This window comes from Giraffa tippelskirchi, chromosome 10 (assembly GCF_054371585.1).
Source record: "Giraffa tippelskirchi isolate mGirTip1 chromosome 10, T2T-mGirTip1v1.2.pri, whole genome shotgun sequence".
Classification (NCBI taxonomy): Eukaryota; Metazoa; Chordata; class Mammalia; order Artiodactyla; family Giraffidae; genus Giraffa; species Giraffa tippelskirchi.
In genome coordinates, this window is record NC_137284.1 from 158560823 (window position 1) to 158584744 (window position 23922).

The following is a 23922-nucleotide window of genomic DNA, read 5'->3' on the forward strand; positions in this document are numbered from 1 at the left end:
GGTCTCTTATGTCTCCTGCATTGGCAGGCTGGCTCTTTCTTTACCATTAGCACCATCTGGGAAGCCCTACTATGAGCTCAACTCAGTGTTAAGTGCTTTTGTGTATTTTTTTCCTTTATTCATTGCATGAGTGCATGCTCAGTAGCTTCAGTCCTGTCTGACTCTTTGCAACCCCATGGACTGTGGCCCACCAGGCTCTTCTGTGCATGGGATTCTCCAGGCAAGAATACTGGAGTGGGTTGCCACACCCTTCTCCAGGGGACCTTCTGGACCCAGGAATCAAACCCACATCTCCTGCAGCTCTTGCATCGCAGGTGGATTCTTTACCGCTGAACCAGTGAGGAGGCGCCCTTTTTTTTTTTCATTCATAGAGAGTAAACTTACTATTGTTGCTTTCATCATTCCCTGCTTTCCACATGTGGTTAGTGGCATATATTTCATTATTCATCTAGGAAAAACTCAAACCTGCCAACCAGTATCAGAGGGAGAATTACTAGCTCATCAGATTCAGTACATCAAAATGAACCTGATGACAAAATGGAACGTAATTCGCAGACTACACCTGGTATACCTGGTATTAACATGTGATTCTCTCTGGCAAGGCCCAGAGTGAACAATTAGAAAACTATTCATCCATTCTCAGGCTGAAGTTGAAAAGGTAAATTAGCCTATGCTTGGAATTCCTATATTGTGTCTTCAAACTGTCCTCTCGCCTTTCTGAACTGAATACTTATAGGCTTATTCATGTGTGTGAGGTAAGTTGATCTGGTCGTGCCCAGCTCTGCAACCCAATGCACTATAGCCCGCCAGGCTCCTCTGTCCATGGGATTCTCTAGGCAAGAACACTGGAGTGGGCTGCCGTGCCCTCCTCCAGGGCATCTTCCCAACCCAGGGATCGAACCTGCATCTCTTATGTTTCCTGCGTTGGCAGGTGGATTCTTTACCACTAGCACCATCTGGGAAGCCCTTATAGGCTCGTAAAATACCCGAATTTCCCACCCCTCCCTTTGTAGCCCTGCACTCCCCAGTTTTCTTTTAGATCCTCCCATTAATAGAAACACATCTTTGTGTCTATTTTTCAACATTATTTGGTACTAAAATGTTTCCTGTGGATTGCTTTCTAGGGCATGCTGATTATTCCTACGTGTAAAACATTTTAATATATGGAAGTTACAGGCACTGTTGATAACCACATGAAAAATATAGTGGTGTGTTTTGTCTCTAGCTGATTCATGACTCAACAGCTTAAAAAATGTTAGTGAATTCTTTAAAATAATACCAATCTCTTAGAGTCATGAAAGGATTCTTAAACCTCCCTGGCAAGGGCCTAGGACCACTCAACATCCTCGAGCAACGAGCTTACAGTCATTCTCAACCCACGAGTGTTGAGCAGCTGTTTTACAAAGATGTTCAGCTGGAACTTTGCGCGTGGATCCTCCCGTGTGTCATGTGATTGTCTTCATTTGACAGTTGAGGCCAGAGAGCTGAACATGGGCATCAGTATGTGTTACTAGGACTCCAGTGCAGGGCTTTGTAAAGGCAGAGACTGTGCCGTCTGAGGATGGCAGCCGTAGGAACCCCTGGTGTTTGGGAAGGTTGTAACTGATGTCAGAAAACGAGGCCTGAAGGCGTTAACAGCAGAGGCCAACTTAAGGCTCCCTAAGAGAAATAGCACCTACGGCAGACGTGTGCCTCTACGGGGAGGAGGTCCCAGGGTTCCAGAAGCATTCAGGAAAGACTTGCAGAGGACCCTCAGCGTGGGCAGACCCTGAATGCTGGAGGGGATTTGGGTGAGGGGGCGGGGACTGTATATGGATGGGTGGACAAGTGGGGGACAGTGCCTGGAGGAGACAGGAAGACCAGTTTTCAGGGCCAAAGAGAACTGGACGAAATGCCTTCTCACAGTACAGTTGACCCCCTGAACAGCACGGGTTTGAACTGTGTGGGTCCACTTACACACAGATATTTTCAGTAGTAAATACTACATACAGGACTGCACGGTCCACGATTGGTTACATTCAAGGATTCTGGGGAAGCACAGATACCAGGGTTTGACTCTAAATTATACGATTAACCCCTTCAAGTTGTTCAAGGGTCAACTGTACATCGCGTCAACTCACTTTCTTGCTCCAAATTATCATCTATTTTTAGGGAAAACCAGTGAGAATCTGATGAAATGATTAATCTGAGTTTTATTTCCAAGAAATGGAGTTGTTACTTTTAGATGAGGCATTTTTCGTCAAACATGTAGCTCCACGCCTTCTACCATGAAGACCCCACTCCACACAGGATCCATGGTCCGCATCACTCTGCTGCTCCTCCACCCCATCCATCGGTCCGTGTTTACCAGCTTCCACAGGAGAGGGAGGCAAGGCTGATGAGAGTGGGATTCAGGCTCCAGGTCAGTTCTGCCCTCAGTTGCTGAGAAAGTCATCTAATTTTGGGGAGACAGAATTCCCTCCTCCATCAGTGGAGATGCTAAGCATTATGTCATGGGTTGTTGTGAAGTTATGGTGAGATCCTCGCTGCACAGGCTGTGACATGCCCAGAATTATGACTCTGCTCAGCTGTGATTCATCAGTAGAGGTTCATTCCCTATCGATGGCACCCTGTGTACAGATGGATTCTTTAGAACAGTAAGAGAATCTCATACAGAAACTGGTGTTGGGGATCATTCATTGAGAAAACTAAAAGGATGGTGTTTAATTACCCAATAAATGAGGCTCAGCGTGGGGGTGGGGGGGTGGGTTTGGGGGTGGTAGGCAGGCAGAAGGGTGGTCTCTCCCAGCCTGTGAACACCAGCAGCTTTGATGAGCTCGCTGGATATTTTTGGGCAGACAGCAGGAAGTACCACAGAATCACATTTCTTTTTTCCCCATGATCATGGGCTGGTCTTCATGACAATCATTCTTCCAGAAAGCCAGTCCTTTCTTGCAGAATTATTGGGTATATTTGTGAAAAGTATTACTAGTGTCTTTTTCAGTCTCTGTGTCCTTCTGAGGTAGAGGCGGACTGGATCAACTCACAAACCTTGATTGATCTTGTTGGTGTCTCTGCCGTGTCTTCCCTGATGTGGCAGGCAGGGTCGCTTATCACCTTCTAATCTCTATGGTAGATTTTCTGAGAGTCTGTGTTTATATATATAAGATTTCTTTCATTGCAACAATCCATGATCTCCTTGTGCTTCCGAAGCCCCACGTTGCCCAGAAGCATCTCTATCACAGGTCAAGTTAGCGGTCTACTGTATTTCCCCATCACAGTCATCTGTCTCCTCAAGGAAATACTTGCCCATTGGTGCCACCAGATCCAGACCTCACTGGACGTTATGGCAGTAATGGCATTATTTCAGGCTTCAGACTTTGCATAGATGGGTGTGGGAGTTAGGGAACCTCCCAAGACAACCAAGGTCAAGTAGGAGGGAACTTTTCTAAAACAAAGGGGACTCCAGATTTTCATCAGGTCGCTCTGTTTAATGTATATGCAGCAGCTTTATTCAGGAGAAGAGATGCAAAAAATTCTCACCTAATTAGAGAAAGCAGAGGAGAGTCAAAGTTGAAATATGTGCCGTTCATTGGAACATCCATGGAGCTGGGGCAGGACTGAAACCACCCCCAAGAGGAAAGAAGCAGCTCCTTTCCTGTGAGCCAGCCCTGGAAATTACAGGGCAGAGGAAGGGGCAGATGACCAAATAGAGGAGACAAGAATGGGAGTTTGAGGACTTTCCTGGCAGTCCAGGGGTTAAGACTGCACACTGCCAATGCAGGGGTTCGATCCCTGGTCAGGGAACTAAGATCCCAAATGCCATGTGGCACAGCCAGAAAAAATTTTTTAAATTTTTAATTAAAAAAAATAATGGGAGTTTGGACAGAGTGAGCAAGTATTCAGAATGCAGAAACCAGAGTAGTGAGAAATGGCCACATTAGATTGAGGGGACAGGAGGACAGGATGCGGATGTGGGAGAGGACATGGTCAGAGGATGAAAGTGTGAGAAGAAAAGAGAAAATTAACCTAGAAAAACTTCAAGCACAGCACCTCAGCTCCAGAAGTAGGACGTTATTGGTCTTTGAACCCTGGGCAACTTCTGAAGGTGACCGCATCATTCATCAAGAGGCAGAGGAAGGCACCCTTCATTTCAGCAAATGTCTGTGGGTGACTTGGTGTGTGCTGGTGTTACACGCATTCCAGGTGCACGGTAAGGCCGAATAACCCTCAAACATCAGAGTTTGGAACGGAGAAACGTTGCGGGGCTGTGAAGTGAGACCGGTGGCTCGTGCCCAGATTACCCTGAACTTCCCAAAGCTTTCAGCAGAGCCCTTTTCTAGTAAAGTTGAGGGAGGGGCATGGTCAGTTGTTGCAAACGTCTTGGTGTTAGAGCCTTTGTCCTTGAGGTCAGGTCACGGTCAGGTAGCAAAGGTTCCTGTAAGTCTCCACTAAAACAAATATTATTCTCTGTTGTGACAAGTAAGGGCAAAATCCAAAAGCTCAGCTTTCACCCTCCAAGGTCCAGGTCCTGGCTAAGAGGAGAGGGTTCCCACTGGGTCGGTTACCCAGCCCTGGAGTGTTCATCTAGCATCCAGTCTGGATCCTCTCCCGGTGCCGATCAAGTGGCAGATCTCAGCAGGCAGAGTCCTCAGCACCAGGCACCCAGACCCCGCCCAGCCATCATCACTGAGGGAGCCAGGCGCCTAGGACCTAGCCGACCCTCAGGCTCCCTTGTTGGGGGGGGGTGAGATTCACCCCTGCCTCAAGGCCGGCGTCCGGCACTGGCCATGGCGAGGACTGGAGCCTTAAGGACAAACCTAGCCTGGGGTTCCCAGCTCACCCACCGGCCCAAATTAGGGTCCCAGGGAGAGGCCCTATTCTTCTCTCACCGCCCTCCCGGCCTCAAGAGAACCGCCAGGTTAACCGCTGCTGAGACGACCTCTGCACACCCCACTTCCGGTCTCGTGCCAGCGGTCTCGCGTGAACGGTCTCGAGCTAACGGTCCAGTGCTAACGGCCGTCCGCTGACGGTTGGTTCCCGGCCGCCCTCAGGAACACAGCTCGGCCCTCGGGGAGCCGCGAGCCTCGGAGGGAAGGGCGTCGAGATGCCTGGATTCTAAGTCCTGCCAGCGGCCCCACGGTGAGGACATTGCCGCAAGCATCCAGAGATGCTTTCTAACTGAACCCCGAGAGAAGGTGCGGCGGCTTCCTAGAGCCTGAACGTCTAACCCGGGGGGGATCAGCGAGTCGTCTGAGGCGGCCAGGCCCGTGGCGACCTTCTCCGACCTGCTGCAGGGGCCCGTGGACTTGGGGTCCACCCTGCGCTCAGGGCTGACACTTGTTGCGAGCACAGACATGTCCTGTCCTCCACCCCGACCCCCGCACCGCTTACTTTGTCACAAGCGCGGGGCAGCTCCTTTGCGGCCCCACATCGTCCCGGCAGCGGGGGGGAGATGTCTCTTTCGGGCCCGCTCCTCCGCTCCCTACCAGCACCCACACCGCAGTGCTGGGGAGACGGCCCTCGGCGTTGGAACCTTCCGGTCAGGAGCCTGGGACTAACCACCTGTCGTCTAGTGTGGGACACCGTTCCTGTCTTTGTCACTGTCTTTTTCATTACCCTCTTCACCCTCTGACACCAGCAGGGATGTTCCACCAGGGCAGGAACCATTTATATCAACTGTTCTGTACTCAGCACCTTAGGAGAGGGCAGGGCAGGAGCAGACACTCAAAACGTATTCACTGACAATGGATGGATTGGAATAAGGGCTTCCCCGATGGCTCAGCGGTAAAGAATCCGCCTGCAGTGCAGGGGATGCAGGAGGCGCGGGTTCGATTCTGAGTCAGAAAGATCCCCTGCAGGAGGAAATGGAAACCCACTCCAGAATTCTTGCCTGGAGAATCCCATGGAAAGTGGAGCCTGGCGGGCTACAGTCCATGAGGTCACAAAAGAGTTGGACGTGACTAAGCAACTGAGCAGGTAATTGTAGTAATTGCTAGATTATCCCCTAAACCTTGTCCTACTGTATTTGTGTTCTCGGGATAGTTCTTTTGAGCCTTTGAAGACAATCATCTTCAGATTCAATAGTTTCATTAGATAGTTTCATTCAGATGATCGTTCAGATTTCTCAGAGCCCTTGTCTGGGTCTCCCCTAAGAGAGTTATTTCTCCTGGACGTGGACCCAGGCCGTTTTGGTTTTTGATTCAGATGATGATCCAGGCTTGGGAACTACAGACTGAGTCCATCATCCCCTTTTCACAAGGGAAAGAGTAGGCTCAAAGACACAAAATACCTTCCCTCACAGCAGCCAGCTCCCTTCTCTGAAACCTGGTCTGCATCTAACACAAGCCTAGAGAGAGTCTCCCTGCCAAGAGGTGACTCAGGGTGGAGTTTAAGCAGGCTCTTGAGGGAAAGGTAGATTTATGACTAGTAGTAATGTTGGGAAGTTGATTCCAAGTGAAGAAAATGCATCCAGTGCCATTTAAGCAGAGTTAAGATCATAGCTCTTCACTGACTCTTCCCTGGTGGCTCAGTGGGTAAAGAATCTTCCTGCAGCACAGGAGACCCGGGTTCAATCCCTGGGTTGGGAAGACCCCCTGGAGAAGGGAATGGCAACCCACTCCAGTATTCTTGCCTGGAGAATCCATGGACAGAGGGGCCTGGTGGGCTATAGTCCATGGTGGGCTACAGTCACAGGAGTTGGACATCATTTAGCAACTAAACCACCAGCAAGATTATTAAGACCTGGATATGTGTGTGTGTTAGTCACTCAGTCATGTCTGACTCTTTGCAGTCCCATGGACTGTAGCCTGCCAGGCTCCTCTGTCCGTGGGATTCTCCAGTCAGGAATACTGGAGTGGGTTGCCATTCCCTCCTCCAGGGGGTCTTCCTGACCGAGGGATTGGACTCGGGTCTCATGCATTGCAGGTAGATTCTTTACCATCTGAGCTACCAGGGAAGCCCAAGACCAGGATAATTTAATACAGATTTCCATTTGTTAAAGGCTTTCCTCTTATTTCTTGGTGGTGGGTTTCCTGCTCAAACACACAAGTGACATCCCAGGAGCCCAGGTCAGTCCTCAGCACTGACTTCTAAACTGTCTTCATGTTGATGGATCGTCATCCCTGTAGTGAGTACTCAACCTCAGAGAGTTCATGGTACCCTCACCTGAAGCATCTGTTTTATGTAGAAATGTCAATAGATTATTTAGGAGGGCATTTTTGCTGATTTTGACAATTCCAGAGCAACTGGGGGAAAGCAGAGGGAGGACTGTGAAAGTCCAGGGCGATGATAATTGCTCACTCAGGGATGAGACAAGGAGGTTGAATGGATGCTACGTGATTGCACAATGATCATGCCTTGAAATTCAGATGTTTCATTTCAGGGTGAAAGCAATTGGTTAGAAATTAATAAAACGGAGGTGATTTCATCTACCGGAGATTGGCTTATGATTTCTAGAATGTTTTACTTAAATTCTGTTTCACTGCAGAGATCAGTATTCTAGTAATTTCATAATGTACCCTTTGATTATTTCATTGTTTCTTTGCAGTGGGCAGTTAGCCTCTGTGTCCTGGAATTAGTGTCAGACAATAATATGTTTTATAGAATTTGTATGATGACTTATTTCACTGCCTAAATATTTAGAAAACTAAGAGAATTGGAGGGGGATTATTTTCAGAATTTTGAGCTGGATAATATCTTGAAGATATTGGATATAATATATTGCTTTTCATTGCATTCTGGCATTCCCCAAAATAAAATGGCAAGTTCATTCTTAGACAATCCATTTAATTAAAATTCTCATGATAACTTTCATGTGCAGCAAATGAATTTTCTCTGAAAGGATTAAATATCTCAGCTTTGAAGCTGGATGAGTGATTATTATAAAAGCTAAATTAATACAATTTGACCTAATTTCAAGACAGTGACAGTAACATAAGTAGCCTTATAAGAGTGGCTTTTATTGCAAATATGTAAGTTTACAATGCATGGTTCTAAAATAGTCTTTTTTACTGTATTCCAGAAGGTATGTTCAAATGCATACCTTCCATGAGAACTTTTACCTGTTTTTATAATTTTATTTGTTTTTGGCTGTGCTGGGTCTTCATTGCTAGTTGTGGCGAGTGGGGGCTACTCTCTAGTTGCGGTGCACAGGCCTCTCATTGCAGTGGCTTCTCTTGTTGGGGAGGCATGGGCTCTAGTGCATGCAGGCTTTAGTAGGTGCAGCAGGTGGGCTCGGTAGTTGTGGCACACGGGCTCGGTTACTCTGCGGCATATGGTGTCTTCCCAGCCTAGGGATGGAACCAGTGCCCCCTGCATTGCAAGGCAGACTCTTAGCTACTGGACCACCAGGAAATCCCAGAATTTTTATCTTTAATCAGATGATATTGAGCCTTCACTGCTTTATTCATCTATTTATTTATTCAACAGATAATTTATTGAGCATCTACTATTTACCAGTTACCCTCTAGTTGTTTGGGCTTCCTTGGTGGCTCAGCTGGTAAAGAATCTGCCTGCAATGTGGGAGGTTTGGGTTCGATCCCTGAGTTGGGAAGATCCCCTGGAGAAGGGAAAGGCTACCCACTCCAGTCTTCTGGCCCCGGACTATACAGTCTATGGGGTCACAAAGAGTGGGACAGGACTGAGTGACTTTCACTCTAGTTGTTTAGATCCATGCTGGGAAGATAATAAGTGAGTGAATGTATAATATCAAGTAGAGATATAAAGAAAAATAAGGTATGGGGTTAAAGTGCAACATCCATAGGAGATCGGGGCAGGAGAGGATCTCTCACCTGAATGGGGGAAGGGTGGCCATAGGTCACTGGGAGTCCAGAGTGTATTCACTGATGCAAGGCTTTGGGTTTTATTTTGAATGAAGCTGGGAAGCGTTGGATCAGAGAAGCAACAAGATCTGTCTATGCTCTCAATACCTGTCTCACTAAATTATAAACCTCCAGGCAACATAAGAAAGAATCGTGTCTAGGTCAGGATGGAGCCTCAGAAGTCATGTGAGCAGATACCCAGTGGGCGTGGGACCAGGAGAAGTGGGAACCAGGACTGCCTTCCTCTGTCCTTGGCCCTCATCCTCTCTGGGTCAACCCACCACCCTCTTTGCTTCTCTCGCTAGAGCCTCCTATTCCTGACCTGCTCACTCTTCTGTATCTGCCGTAAACATGGCCCTGCCTTGACGCTTTCTGCCCTGCCCACCAGCCTCTCAGCTCATCTGCAGGACCCAGAGACTAACACACAATCCGTCATCGATTTTCATGCAACCAGAGATCAGTTCTCCACTTTCTAAATACATGGCCTTCAACAGGTTGCTTTATGCGTCAGACTTCAGTGTCCTCACCAGTAGAATGGGGCAAGAGGCCCATGCACCTCAAGGGGCAGATTAAGCAAGAAGATGTTATGAGACTTGGTGCACACTGACTGTTTGAGATGGTCTGAGAGCATTGCTACCACCATCACGCTCCTGTGTTTGTACCCTATTTCATACATGCGCTCTTGTTTTGCATATGATATCATGTGTATTGGTTCTATTCTACGAGTAGGAGCTGGGGCTTAGAATTCCGTGTATTCCACACAGAGCATCGGGTGGGCGGTGGTGGCCCTCAGTTTTTTACTGGCTGGTCAGCTCCTTGTGCACCAGCCGTCTCCCCTGCCACCCCTCTTTCCCCTCCATGAACCCTCCAGCCTACACGGCCTCAGGGTCACACCTGCCGAATGATGGCCCTGTTCCAGACTCTTCCACACCCCTACTGAGTGTTTCTCATTATCTGCAGGCACTTCTCTGGATGCGTGTCTTCCCAGACTCAAATTTAGTGCATCTCAAACCTGCCTCCTCTAAATGCCCATTTCTCCTGAATTCATCATTCTGGGAGCACAACTTCCATTAATCTCTGTCAGTCAGTCAAGAGGGCTTTGTAAATTCTTCCCTTTCCCTCAGACTTTACTGGTGTCCCACCTGGACAAACTCATCAGCCCCTGACCCAGCCTAGAGGTACTCACTGCCCACCCCCCTTGCACACCTCGGCCAGGGAATATTTACGAGCAAAGATGGTAGTTCTTCAAAATGGTGAGGGTGAAGGCTGGGTGCTGTGGAGGGCAGGTCAGTGACTTGATTTAGGGGCTCTCTGAGTGAAGCACACGTAACGGTCACCTTGGTGTGACTAGAGTCTCACCAGAGTCTCAGTGGCCGGAGGAGCCAGCAGTGTCCCCCCAACTCCCCCATGACAGTGCTCCTCCTTAATTGTTACCGAATGCAAGTTCTTGTGCCCAGCACACAGTGGGGCTAAACAGACTGATGTTTGGAGCCAAGAAAGGTTTATTGCAGGGCCATGCAAGATGTGTGGCTTGTGCCCCACAAACCCCAGAGCTCCCCAAAGGGTTTCAGCACAACTTTTAAAGGCACAGTGAGGGAAGGGATGTGGTTGGTTGTTGCAAACTTGTTGATGTCGGAATCCCTTGTTCTTAACAACTACACACCTAGGTCAGCTCACCATGTTCCTGTAAACCTCCAACAAGACAAGTGTTATTCTCTGTTCTGCAACTTTTTATCTCTGTGTGAATGAACTCTTACCTGTGAGTGTCCTGAGAATGGACTATCCTGTGTATTTCAGGCTGTGCTGTGCTCAATTGCTCAGTCGTGTCTGACTCTTTGCAACCACATGGACTGCAGCCAGCCAGGCTCCTCTGTCCATGGGGATTCTCCAGGCAAGAATACTGGAGTGAGTTGCCATGCCCTCCTCCAGGGGATCTTCCTAACCTAGGGATCGAACCCAGGTCTCCCACATTGCAGGCGGATTCTTTACCATCTGAGCCACCAGGGAAGCCCATTTCAGGCTGTAGGCAACAGGCTGTTACAAAAAGTGCTAGTCGGCATGACTCAGCACAGGGAGTATAACAGATCCAGCATAGAGTCAGATCTGTTCTTTCCTGTTACAGTATCCATGGAAGGAAGCCTGGTTGTTTGTTAAAGCCCCTGAGGTGCCATATCACTAAAGGTTCTTTTTCAGTAGCTATTCATGTAAGAAGTCACCCCACTCCAGTACTCTTTCCTGAAAAATCCCATGGACGGAGGAGCCTAGTAGGCTGCAGTCCATGGGGTCGCACAGAGTTGGACACGACTGAAGCGACTTAGCAGCAGCATCTAAGAAGTAATATCTGTAAGTAATTTAGCTGAGCAAAGGCCTTCATTGATTAACTTTTCTTTATAACTCTGCTTCTAAGAAGAAGCAAGTGACAATAAAGCAGCTCCTGTGATCTATTTTGTGTGGATGGAGAGTGGATTCATGCCCTTCCTCACTTCTCTCTGGCTAGACTCCATTTCCGTGAGGGCTCCAGGGAGGCGGAGGGGTCCTCTGTCATCCAGGATGCATTTTCCATGTTTGACTTCACTAAGGTAAAGACTGGATGAGTATATCTAGGGAACTTTCAATGGAGAGTTGAAATTAGTGTTTCCTGTTAGTCCTCAGTTAATTAGAAAATTAAATTAATCACAACCCTCATTCCCAGAGCTTTCTGGTTAGTTGATGTGTTACTGTATTTGGGTTAGAGACGATCCCATGAGGCACAGAGGTATAATTGTATAGGATTAGAGGATGGAGGGAAGAAGGAACTACAGACAGTTTGCAAAGTTGCAAAGCAGCAGTCCTGTGGCCAAAACATTGCTTTGGGGGACTTGGGGCCAGAGTCTGAATCCCCAGGACATACCCGCCGTGAGTCCAGAGCTATTTAAAGGAGAACTCGGGAGGTGAGAGTGTTGCCTTCCACTCTTCATCAGAAGAAAAGAAGTCTGAAGTGCTAACCCTAAGTTAGAATCATTTTAATACTTTAAATTTGCATTTAAAATGGAAATGTTTTTCTTCTCTCAAATACGGATCATCTTGAATAGTCTCCTAGTATGTAGACTGGATTTGTTTAGAAATACACAAAGTGGAGAACAGTCTAGACTCTTGAGAAGCCAAAAGACTAAACAGCTGAGGGATTTAGAAGGGACGTTTTCAGTCTTAATATAAAGTTTTAAATGTCCCAACGAGAGAACCTTTACCAGGAAACAAATTACAATCTGAATGATCCATGTTATTGTTAAGTCACTAAGTTGTGTCTGACTCTGTGACCCCATGGACTGCAGCACGCCAGGCTCCCCATCCTTCACTATCTCCCAGAGTTTGCTCAAACTCATGTCCATTGAGTCGGCGATGCCATCCAACCATCTCATCCTCTGTTGCCACCTTCTCCTCTTGTCCTCAGTCTTTCCTGGCATCATGGTCTTTTCCAATGAGTTGGCTCTTCACATCAGGTGGCCAAAGTATTGGAGCTTCAGCTTCAGCATCAGTCCTTCCAATGAATGTTCAGGGTTGATTTCCTTTAAGATTGACTGGTTTGATATCCTTGTAGTCCAAGGGGCTGTCAAGAGTCTTGTCCAGCACCATAATTCAAAAGCATTGATTCTTCAGCACTCAGCCTTCTTTGTGGTCCCACTCTTACATCCATACATGACTACTGGAAAAACTATAGCTTTAACTATACAGACCTTTGTTGGCAAAGGGATATCTCTGCTTTTTAATACATTATCTAGGTTTGTCATAGCTTTCCTTCCAAGGACCAAGCATCTTTTAATTTCATGGCTGCAGTCACTGTCCACAGTGATTTTGGAACCCAAAGAAAGAAAATTTGTTACTGTTTCCACTTTTTCCCTAATATTTGCCATGAAGTGATGGGACCCAATGCCATGATCTTAGCTTTCTGAATGCTGAGTTTTAAGCCAGTTTTTTCACTCCTCTCTTTCACCCCCATCAAGAGGTGCTTTAGTTCTTCTTTGCTCTCTGTCATTAGAGTGGTAACATCTGCATATCTGAAGTTGATATTTCTCCCAGCAATCTTGATTCCAACTTCTGATTTTCCAGCATGGCATTTTGCATGATGTACTCTGCATAGAACTTAAATAAACAGGGTGACAATATACAGCCATGGAGTACGCCTTTCCCAATTTTGAACAAGTCTGTTGTTCCATGTCTGTTCTAACTGTTGCTTCTTGACCTGCATACAGGTTTCTCAGGAGGCAGGTCAGGTGGCCTGGTATTCCCATCACTTTAAGAATTTTTCACTGTTTGTTGTGATTCACACAGTCAAAGGCATTAGCGTAGTCAGTGAATGATCCATGCTGGGGCTTAAAGCCTATGGTGGAAGCAGAGTTTGCCTAATGACCCTTGCCTTGGAAGATTCTGATGAAAACTGAGGTTGGTATGTGGACTAAGTACTGTTTATGACTCAGTAAAATCTCTTATAGGTTAGTCAGGGAGAATGTTTAGTCAATAAAGAGTTGCTTGTAATTGTCATCCAGACTTTTATAATTTTTGTCCTTTGGGCTAGGGGTGGGAAGCTGGCTGTGGGGAAGCCATGGAATTGGCCCACACACATTTTTGTTTCTCCTTTTGGACCCAATAGCTTTAGATTGTACACTGATTACTTATTTAAAAGTCTCATAACCTTTAGATGAGAGTATACTTCCCTGAATTTTTAAAAAATTGACCTGATTTGACTCTCCAGCCACTGAAATAATAGCACAAATAAAAGTATAATGGCTTACTGTATGCATGGCACCCTGCTAACAATCCACAATATTCAGAACCCCTTCTGTGTGGGAGTTACTAGTACCCCCACCTCTACAAGTGAGGAACTGAGGCTCAGAGAAGTCCAGTGACATGCTCAAGGCAGCAAGCCAGGAAGGGCAGAGTTGGAATTCAGACTCTCATCCGACCCCCAGCTTGCTGTGGTGACCGTTGTGCTAGGGCCACGGAAGAGAGCCTTGTCCCAGACGCTCCAGGGAGGTTCTGCAAGGGAGAAAGAGACAGAGAAAAGGAATGAGAATGTTCCTGTTTTGCCTATAACTTCAGGAAGAAAAGTTGACCAGCTTGCACCTTCCTGGGCACAAAGGGAGGCTGTCTGATGCTTATATTGGAGCAGAGATAAAAATGCATTAAAAAAAAAGCAGGATAAAAAAGGTCCTTGATGGACTGTAGTGACGAATAACTGACATCTAACAAAGCGTCTGGAGCACACATAACCTTGATTTCCCATCATGACACAGTTTCCACTTGTTAGTAGAGGCAGGACGTTATAATACATGATGAAATGTGCAGGAGATAGGGACCTACTTTCAGAATCTAGTTATTTTAGAACAAAATGAAGCTACTTCTGATGATTTTTTTTCCGTGTCTGTCTCTCAGTGGGCATCGCATCAACTGAACAGTGGTACAGTGGTCCCCAGAAGGATGAGAAACGTGCATGCTGGCAAGCATAGCCTTTATCTTATGGTCATGGTGATGGGGAGGGCAGTCTGCTGAGAAAGGAATGAAAGAACCACATTTCAGTTTTAATTCCTCATTCATAAACTTCATGTAAAAAGGAGAGCGAATTCTAGAATCCACAAACTGATGAAAATGATGGGTTTTTTCCCCTAAAAAGGAATGTCTTTGTCATGAAGCTGCACCTGCATTCTTGGATAAAATATTACCGCTGTTGTGTGCGATGTGATTTCCATAGGAGAAATTATCAGCAGATGACCTGTAATGAATCATATGCCACGGCTGCAGGCTGCTAATACCAAGATTAATTTTCTTCTGATGGGGAGGCTGCTCACATTCAGATGGAAATGTTGATGGTGCTGGGTTTGGGATGAGTTCTAATATATTTGTTTACTTTCCAACACTCCTGAGATGCAGATGAAAAAGCTAGGTGGCAGTTGTGCAATATGTTCATCCACTTTGTGCTGTGGTGGGGCGGGGGGAGGAGAGCGGTGAAGGCATCTTTTCTAATAAACAGCCCTCTTTCTCCTGCCAGGTCTCCAAACATTTCTTGGTCTTGGTGCCTTTGGGCTTTAGAGCCAGTTTTTCAATATAGAACATTTGGAGGGGGTGAGCAGTATTCATTTCAACTTACTCTTTCCCTGAATGTACATTTCTGGATTTATATCCAACAGTTGCAATGCTATGCAACAGATGGTAATTCTGGGCACAGCAGCATTGTTAGTAACAATTGGTGCATCTCCATGGATGTGTGTGAGGTGTAAGAGTGATAAGGACCGTGTATCAAGACTCTGATCTGGAAAAAACCCTGAAAAGACCTTGATGCTGGGAAAGATTAAGGGCAGGAGGAGAAGGAGATGACAGAGGATAAGATGGTTGGGTAGCATCACTGACTCAATGGACGTGAGTTTGAGCAAGCTTCCGGAGATAGTGAAGGACATGGAACCCTAGTAAGCTGCAGTCCATGGGATCGCAAAGAGTTGGACAGGACTGAGCGACTGAAGAACAACAACATCGAGACTCGTGTTGTGTGCCTGTGACCCGCCAGGTAAGGCACAAGTCATGTTTTATGTGTAACTTACTAATCTTCCCAATTCCTCCATAAAGTAATCATTATTATTATCTCAGTTTTGAAACTGAGGTGCATGTCATTTAAACAGCTTGCCTAAGATCTTTCAACTAATTAGTAACAGAGCCCAGATTCAGTCCCAGGTGGATCTGACTCCGGAACTGGCACGCTAGACCATCGCACTGCCAGCCCGCTCCTAGAGATGCATTTGTGTGTTGATGGCAGGGTGACATCTCTTGTTTTTGATGTGCACTTCAAGTGCCCTCATGACCCATCTAATCACCCTCATATGCAGGCACCAAAATGATCCTGCAGAAAAAGTATCTCTCTCCATCATATTTCTTTTTCCACTTTATGATCATAATTTTTTCTCCATCTCAAGTGAATGGGCAGCTCGCTTTTCTCATTCTTTCCCGATTCTGGTTATGCTGCTTCCGTTTTGCAAATTGAAACACCCACAACAGGCAGAAAATTAGGTGCATCAGTGCATCCGTGTGTCACGCATCTACTGGGATATCAAATTCTGGTATCACAGAGGCTTAATTTTTACTTTTGAGAGGGGGCTATGTCTTACAGACCTTGTTCATTCATCACTTCTGTCTCCTAAGTTTCCCTTCCTGAAAACAGTAAGACTTTGGGACTCGGAAGGTCATTTTTATATGGCACGCTTGATTGCTTAGGGAAAGAAACTTAAAAGCACTCTCTTTAGAAGGGAAGGTATTGTTTCCCCAGAGTAAAAATATTCAGCCGTGTCCTGGAGAGGTCTTGTCTCCCAACAACCCTGAATTGGTGAGAGCTGTGCATGGGGGCTTTGCTAAGTGAATAGTAGCAGCTTCAGGAATTCACAGTGAGCAAAATATTTAAACTGCAGCCAATGGCCTTGCTTTCAGATGTGTGCTTGGTGGGTGAGAACAAGACACCAGTGACAACGAATCTTTGGATTCTGGAAATTCAAGAGCAGCCGTGTGATTTCTACGAAGTCACCACGTTTCTCTTTATAGGAATAGGAAGAGGAATCCTCTCTCCTGAGGAAAGTTTGCTTCTCAGGCACCAAAGCCCATTGTACTTTCTGTGTGTCATTGATTCAGTTTAAACACAGTGTTCTTATTTGGATGCAACTGTATGGCAGGACAGAACTGGAAAGAGACGCTCATTTATTTTTCTGTGTGAGTGCTTAGTTGCTCAGTCCTAACTAACTGTCTTCAACCCCATGGCCTGTGGCCCCCATTCTCCTCTGTCCATGGGATTTCCCAGGCAAGAATACTGGAACGAGTTGTCATTTCGTACTCCAGGGGATCTTCCCAACCCAGGGATCGAACCCATGCCTCCTGCATCTCCTGCATTAGCAGACAGATTCTTTACTGCTCTGTCACCTGGGATGCCCAGTTATTTCTCTGTCATTCTCCTTATTTTGTTACAGTTCTACTGATTAAGTCAAGTCATTTTTCAAGGTTCCACTATCATTTCTGTAAAACAGGAATAATCAGACCTTCCCTATTAACTTCCCAGAGTTGTCAGAAAAATGAAATGAAACTGTTTAGGTATCAGAACTGAGAACAGCTCAAACTCAGTGCCAGGTGTCGGTCTGTTGATATTTTTGTTGCAGCTGAAATACTGCAGTGATTGTTCTGAGTGTCTCAATGGAGGGCTTACTCTGAGCAGACAACTGTGTTTGTCCTGTCATAGAAAATGAGGAAGCGAGGCTGTCTTTGCACACAATCCAGTGGCATGTGACAGGTGCTGAGGGCCAGGCTGATGCTCTTGGAGGCCCAGGGGATGGAAGGTGGGCATCACCAGGTGCTGCCTGCCTTCTGTTCTGCCAGACTTTGGGGTGAGCACTGCCAGTGCTGTAAAGAAGGATGTACCTTCTATCCAAGTGGAGGGTGGGAGTCTTCATGGAAGAGATGAAATTTTAATGCACCCTTGGATGTTCGATATAATTTAGTAAGTTATAGTGTGTGTGTGTGTGTGTGTGTGTGTGTGTGTGTGTATGTCATAATATTGAGGCTTCTGCAGTGGCTCAGTGGTTAAAGTATCCACCTGCAATGCAGGAGACACAGGAGACGAAGGTTTGAATTCTGGGTCGGGAAGATCCCCTGGAGGAGGGCATGGCAACCCACTCCAGTATTCTTGCCTGGAGAATCCCATGGACTGAGGAGCCTGGAGGGCTACAGTCCATAGAGTTGCAAAGATTAGGACACAAGTGAAATGACTGAGCACACGTGTATGCACGCATGTTATAATATTAATATAATAAAGAGGATAGATTCTTCAGGAAAGAGAGAATGCCAAGGCCAAACACACAGAGAAGCATGGACATGTTTGGATAGGGCCCAGGGGTCCAGCTTGGGAGAGTGTATACAGCAGTAGTGTAGAGTCTTGCTAGTAAAAGACATTGGGGGCGAGGGGCTTGCAGGGAGTTGAGAGTGTGGCTGAAATTTATCTGGAAGTCACGGGGAGTAGAGGAGACCAGCGAGTGGTATGATTGTGCCAGGAGCACTTCTGATCCTGCTGTTCTTGCCCTGAAGAATCAAAGCCCACTGCCCTCGCTGGGGAAGACGCCATCTGGGTCTCCCTGGTTCTCCACAGCCGAGGCAAAGCGAGGGAGGTTGATGACAAGAAGTATCGAGGCGCAGCTCTGATGGCTGGGCGTCTTCCTGGGGGTGGAGCGGAGGAGTCTTGAAAGAGGGCATGGCTCCAGGCTGTGCGTTAATTAGCACAAGTGAGGCAGCCACTTGGAATAGATACTGAAGAGCAAATTCACGCTTTGGGGATGTGTTTGAAATGAATTTGGAGTGTGCTGGGCCAACGATTCTTGCAATTTGCCAAAGTCATGGGCCTGAATGAGGTCCCATAGGAAATCTTTGAAAGAGAAGAGGGCTGAAAACAAACGGTCAGAGCTGGCCAAGGACAGGGAAACAGTCCAGCCAAACCCACTTCCAGGACAGGTGAGCATTTCAGCCCCGAGGTGCAGGACAGCCACAACGGAAAAGCTCCTCAGATTTCACAGGTAGGAGCTCAGGGCTTCTGTTTGATTGAGATGCATTTGCAGTGAGGTGTGATGCTCCAGAGGTGAGGTTCGATTTTGATTCCTCCCATTTATTCGAGCTTCATTTATTTCCTTCTGTGCCCTCCTGAGCATTTCTTCATGGCAAAGCGCTCCCTGAACTCTTGGCTCCTACATATTGACAGAACTCTGCTGGAAGGAGACGCCCTCCTGAGCTGATTAGCAGCCCGTGCCCAGGGCTGTGTGTTTGAGGATGTGGGCAGCAGAGGTGGAGAGCTGGGGGTCGGCATGTCTCGGGGAGTGGGCTCCCTGTGGGCCCCAATAGGCCTGGTGCACGGAAATTGAGACCAGTGCTGGGTAAGTGGTAGAAGAAAGAAGGGCTTTACTTCGTGTTTATTGATTTATCTGTGTGACCCCATAAATATTCATTTTACATCCTGTGGACTCTGTTTTACAAAATCAAAGTAGGAAAGAGACTTCTCTGAAGGTCCTCACTCTTGGCGGGCTTGTGTGTGAGTCCTCCAAGGATGCATCACTAGGAGAATTCCTCCCCTCACCAAACTGCGTTAAAGAACGAGGACGCCTTAACTGCAGGCATCTGCAGAAAGCAGGTTTCATCGACTTGTAGACTGTTGGCACTGGAAAGGATTTTAGACTTACAGGTCGTCTGGCACACATGTTCAATTTAAAGATCAGAAAGCAACTCAGAGAGGGGAGTGACTGCCAGCCCTGAGTTCCTGTGAACTCAAGACAGGGTGCCCAGGTGAGGGCACACAGCCCCCCAGGTGAGGGAAGGTGGCAGAAGGATAAAGCTTTGATGTGCCTGAAACATAGAGCTCTCAGCACAGACTGAGAGCCTTGATTTATCAATATTTTTACTGAAGTATAGTTGATTTATAGTGTTGGGACTTCCCTGGTGGTTCAGTGGTTAAGACTTCGCCTTCTAATGAGGGGGCTGTGGGTTTGATCCCTCGTTGGGGAGCTAGGATCCTACATGCCTTGTGGCCCAAAAAACCAAAAACCCCATAAAACATAAGCAGTATTGTAAGTCACCAGGATACCCATTAAATTCAATAAAGACTTTTTAAATGGCCACATCCAAAAAGAAAAATCTTTCCAGTGTTTCGTTAATTGCTCCTGTACAGCAGTGATTCAGTTATATTCAGTTCAGTTCAGTCACTCAGTCGTGTGCGACTCTTTGCGACCCCATGGACTGCAGCATGCTGGGCTTCCCTGTCTATCACCAACACCCAGAGCTTACTCAAACTCATATCCATCAAGTCAGTGATACCATTCAACCATCCCGTCCTCTGTCATCCCCTTCTCCTCCTGCCCTCAATCTTTCCCAGCATCAGGGTCTTTTCAAATGAGTCAACTCTTCGCATCAGGGGGCCAAAGTATTGGAGCTTCAGCTTCAGTATCATCGGAACTGATTTCCTTTAAGATGGACTGGATACATGCATTCTCTTTTTTAATATTCTGTGAGTCTTACTGTATGTTTAGTAATCATTACCTGCCAACACCCTGAGGGCTCTTATGTAAGCAGCCTGGTAATGACTATTCTTTGTTAGTATTCACAGACAAAGAGGCAGATTAAGCTGGAATGCTAAAGAAATGCACAATTAGTTCCCAATACCAATCACTTAAAAAACAAAAACAAACACCAATCCCCCCCCCCCCCCGCCAAAAAAAAACCCTATTATTATGAGACTGAAAATTAGTATTTGGCAGAGGATGAAATGGTTGGATGGCATCGCAGACTCCATGGACATGAGTTTAGGCAAACTCCAGGAGACAGTGAAGAACAGGGAGGCCTGGCATGCTGCAGTCCATGGGGTCACAAAGTGTCAGCCATGACTTAGCAACTGAACAACAACAACAATTCCTATTCGTACACAGTGAGACTATCGCAAGTCAGCTTTGTACATTTGGTTAATTAAAGTAGCCAGTCTTGAGGTCTTCGCATTTAATCCCTAATTGTCCTTGACTGATGAGTTGAAATCTAAAACGTACTGTTTTTCCAGAAAAGACAGTTCTAAACTGAAAGTCCCTATTTGATAAGATGCTGCAAACGTTTTCCACTAGATATTTGTCATCCACTGCTGCCTAACAGATTATCTCAGAGCTTAGGGAGCAACCTGAGAGGGCAGACGTGGGAAGAAGAAAAATTTTAGAGACATGTAAATCTTGTTCAAATAACAACTCTGGTTCTTCAGTTCAGAGGGTTTAGGAATCGCCCATAGTTGCCGAGTTCTGGAGTTTTATTATGTCTAAAACAGTGACACTGATAGCCAACTGTCAGAGTCTATAACGTCGTGTGATATACACACATGAAAACACCTTGTACTATCTCTGGATTAAGTAAGAGCATCATAAAATGAACTTGTCTTTTCTTTGTTGTCATAACAACATTCATCCATAACATAGTTCACTGGACTTGGAACTGATGAGTGGTTCTCTCATTGGATCCAGACAGAAACTAGAATTAAAGTCACTTCCAATGGTAGTTCCACTCCTCCCCTCCAGAAGGCAGTAACTAATGCTCACAAGACAGGAAATCAAAGATATAACATGGGTGATATTAATGGCACATATCATATCATATAAATGATGGCCAGAAGCCATGCACAGTGAGTGGGGACTCTGTGCTCAAATCAGTGGAGGGAATTGTAAGGCAAAGACCATAAAGGCATAAGCATGTTGCATAAAGGCAGAAGCATGAACTTTGTAAAGTTCCACATAGGAAATCAGAAAAGAAAGAACAAGGCTGTGGGAAATGTTAACAAGCAAATAGGAAAAAGGATCATGTCTTTGAGCCACAGGTGTGCTCATAAGAAGAAAAATCAATACGAAGAAAATTACAAAAGCCAAATATATAGAGTCTGGACACAAACAGATGAACAGACAAAAGAGAAAATGTGGCGAACTGCTGGTTAGTCAGAAGTGTCAGCATACCAGTAATCAAAGAAATTCTGAGACAGAAAGGAGATATTTGGCTTATAAAGTTAGTAAATGTTTTAAAAACAGATCATTTCCAATTTGAGTACTGATGCAATAAAACTAAAACAGGCACCCTCTCTCAGCACTCGGTGGAGGTGCAGATTAGATGGACGTGTTCCAGACAGGAGACTGCCTTAAAAAGGCTCAGGTGCCTTGACCCAGAAATTCCACATCTAGAAATTTATCCCAAGTAAATAATATTATGTAGGGTAAAACTATGCACCAGTATGGTCATGGTAGCACTTTTTAGATAATAAAAACTCAAGAGCAAGTCCATTAAAATTATATTTTAAAATAAGTTTAATAGTAATGGCACATGTTTATTTTGCACTTAGGTGCCAGACACTGTGTTTGTGTGTTTAAATATGTGTGTGTATATGTACATGTATTTATATATGTGTGTGTATGTGTTTATATACATACATATTCACACACATGCATGTATTTGTAAGTGGACCGTTGACCAACACAAGCTTGAACTGCGTGGGTCCACTTATGTGAATTTTTTCCGCCAAATACATACGGCAATACTTTGTGACCTGAACTTGATTGAATGTGTGGATATGGAGAACTGACTCATTGTTGCACTTGGACTTTTGACTGGGTGAGGGTTGGCACCCACAACCCCCACATGTTCTTCAGGGGTTAGCTATATTTATATATATATATATATGTATGTATATGTGTGTGTGTGTTTACAAGTTCTCATTTAATTTTCAGAACCAACCCTATAAAGTAGGAGCGATTGTTCTCCAGTTTATAGACAAAGAGACTGAATTGGAGAATTCAGTAGGTCACCCAAGGAAGGTCACGTACACATTGAAATACACAGCTCTCACTCCAGCTGCACTGAAAAAGCAAACATTAAGGAGAAGCCCCCATATCTTGCTTTTGGAAAAGGGTTTCCTTGGCTTGGTAAGGTTTTTGTTTTTGTTGTAATATTTATTCATTTGCCTGTGTCAGGTCTTAGTTGGGCATGCAGGCTCTTCATTGCAGAGTGTGGGTGGTGGGGGGGTGGGGGCGGGCAGGGTGCTCAGTAGTTGAGGTGTGGGCTTGGTTGCCCCGTGGCATGTAGGATCCCAGTTCCCCGACCAGAGATCAAACCTGTGTCCCCTGCATTGGAAGGCAGACTCCCAACCACTGGACCACCAGGGAGGTCCCAGGATTTTCAGTTTTAAATAACACTTGTGAAACAAATGTGACAGGTTCTTGCTTGCTTTTTTTGCTTCTAACTACAAACAAAAATGAAGATGTTTTCTTTGTTAATACAAAAGTAGTATATACTCGTTTAGGAGATGCCTTCCCCCCTTATTTGCCATCTCTTAAAACACAGAAACATTTTCTAAGCTGAGAAAGGCGTCGGGCGATGTGAGGCGGATGTGGTCCCCCTTGGGTTTTGCAGGCTTGGTTTAACCACGTGATGTCTGAGCCGAGCTGGGCGGGCTGAGAGTGGACGGAACAGGAAGCCTGAACAGGCTCCAGGAGGCAGGACACAGAGGGGACAGAGAGTGACTCCGGGATCCACACCCAGGCTTTGCATGACTCAGTTCACCTTTCCTTCTTTCTAAAATGAAGATGACAGTGCTTTCCCTTTACCTACTGGAGAACTGGGAAGCTATGTGAGGATGTGTGCTTGGTGAATGGACTCATATTCCTGGAGCAAAGGAGCTCAGTAGACTAAGGAAGCCTTTGGTGAAGACTGCTACGCAGAAGGAAGATGTATTTGCGTCTGATGCATAATGTGAAGTGAACTCGGCTGCTGGTACAGTGAGTTTTCTAAGAAACAAGGGCAATAAATCTTGTATTAATGCTGACGAGAGGGAAATCAGAGTGTGTGCTCTGAAGTGTGCAGAGCACGGGGAAGTCCTTGGAGAAGATTCCGGCTGAATGGCACATGCTTACGCTAAGTGTTCTCCACTTCTTAAAAAGGAAACCAGAAGCTCACCAGTCATTCTTTATGTTTACATTTTGAAAAGGTAAGTCTACAGTGTCATTTCCATAAGGTCTTAAAGGCAGATAAACATTTTCTTTTATTAAACACACTTTCCAGTTCTGTTGTGGTTGTGGGCCAGTCTTTGCTTCAACTGTTTCAGTTTCAAAACTCTGAGAGCTGGCTGCTTCCCCTGAACCTGTGGGGGGGAGGGGGAGGGAGGAAGAGTGGACTGTTGACACACACATACACACACTGACACTGACAAACTGACACACACACAGACACACACATAGACATATGCATAGATACAAACTCATACAGACACACACATAGATGAACACACAGACATACACACAGACACACAGATATATACAGACACACAAACGGATACACAGACATGTGCACAGACACAAACTCAGACACACAGAGATTCACATACAGACACGTAGATGTACACACAGACACACACACACAGACACAAAGATATATATAGACTCACACACATACATAGACATACAGACACAGACACACAGACTCACACACAGACACACACAGACTCACACACACACATAGACACACACAGACTCACTCACACATTTTAGCCTGATATTGATCACTAGCTGTT

At 46.0% G+C, this 23922-nt stretch overlaps 1 protein-coding gene and 1 long non-coding RNA gene across 4 annotated transcripts in view; one reads left to right on the forward strand and one right to left on the reverse strand.

Moving 5' to 3' along the window:
• The window catches only part of DPP6 (dipeptidyl peptidase like 6), a 774296-nt gene that overhangs the window by 356823 nt on the left and 393551 nt on the right, over nucleotides 1-23922 (forward strand). The gene's annotated exons all lie outside the window — the stretch shown is intronic.
• On the reverse strand, nucleotides 2173-5884 carry LOC145524565 (uncharacterized). Its single transcript, XR_014067670.1, has 3 exons — nucleotides 5374-5884; nucleotides 4033-4430; nucleotides 2173-3522 (listed from the first exon to the last, which is right to left on the reverse strand). It is a non-coding gene; the product is annotated as an uncharacterized LOC145524565 (long non-coding RNA).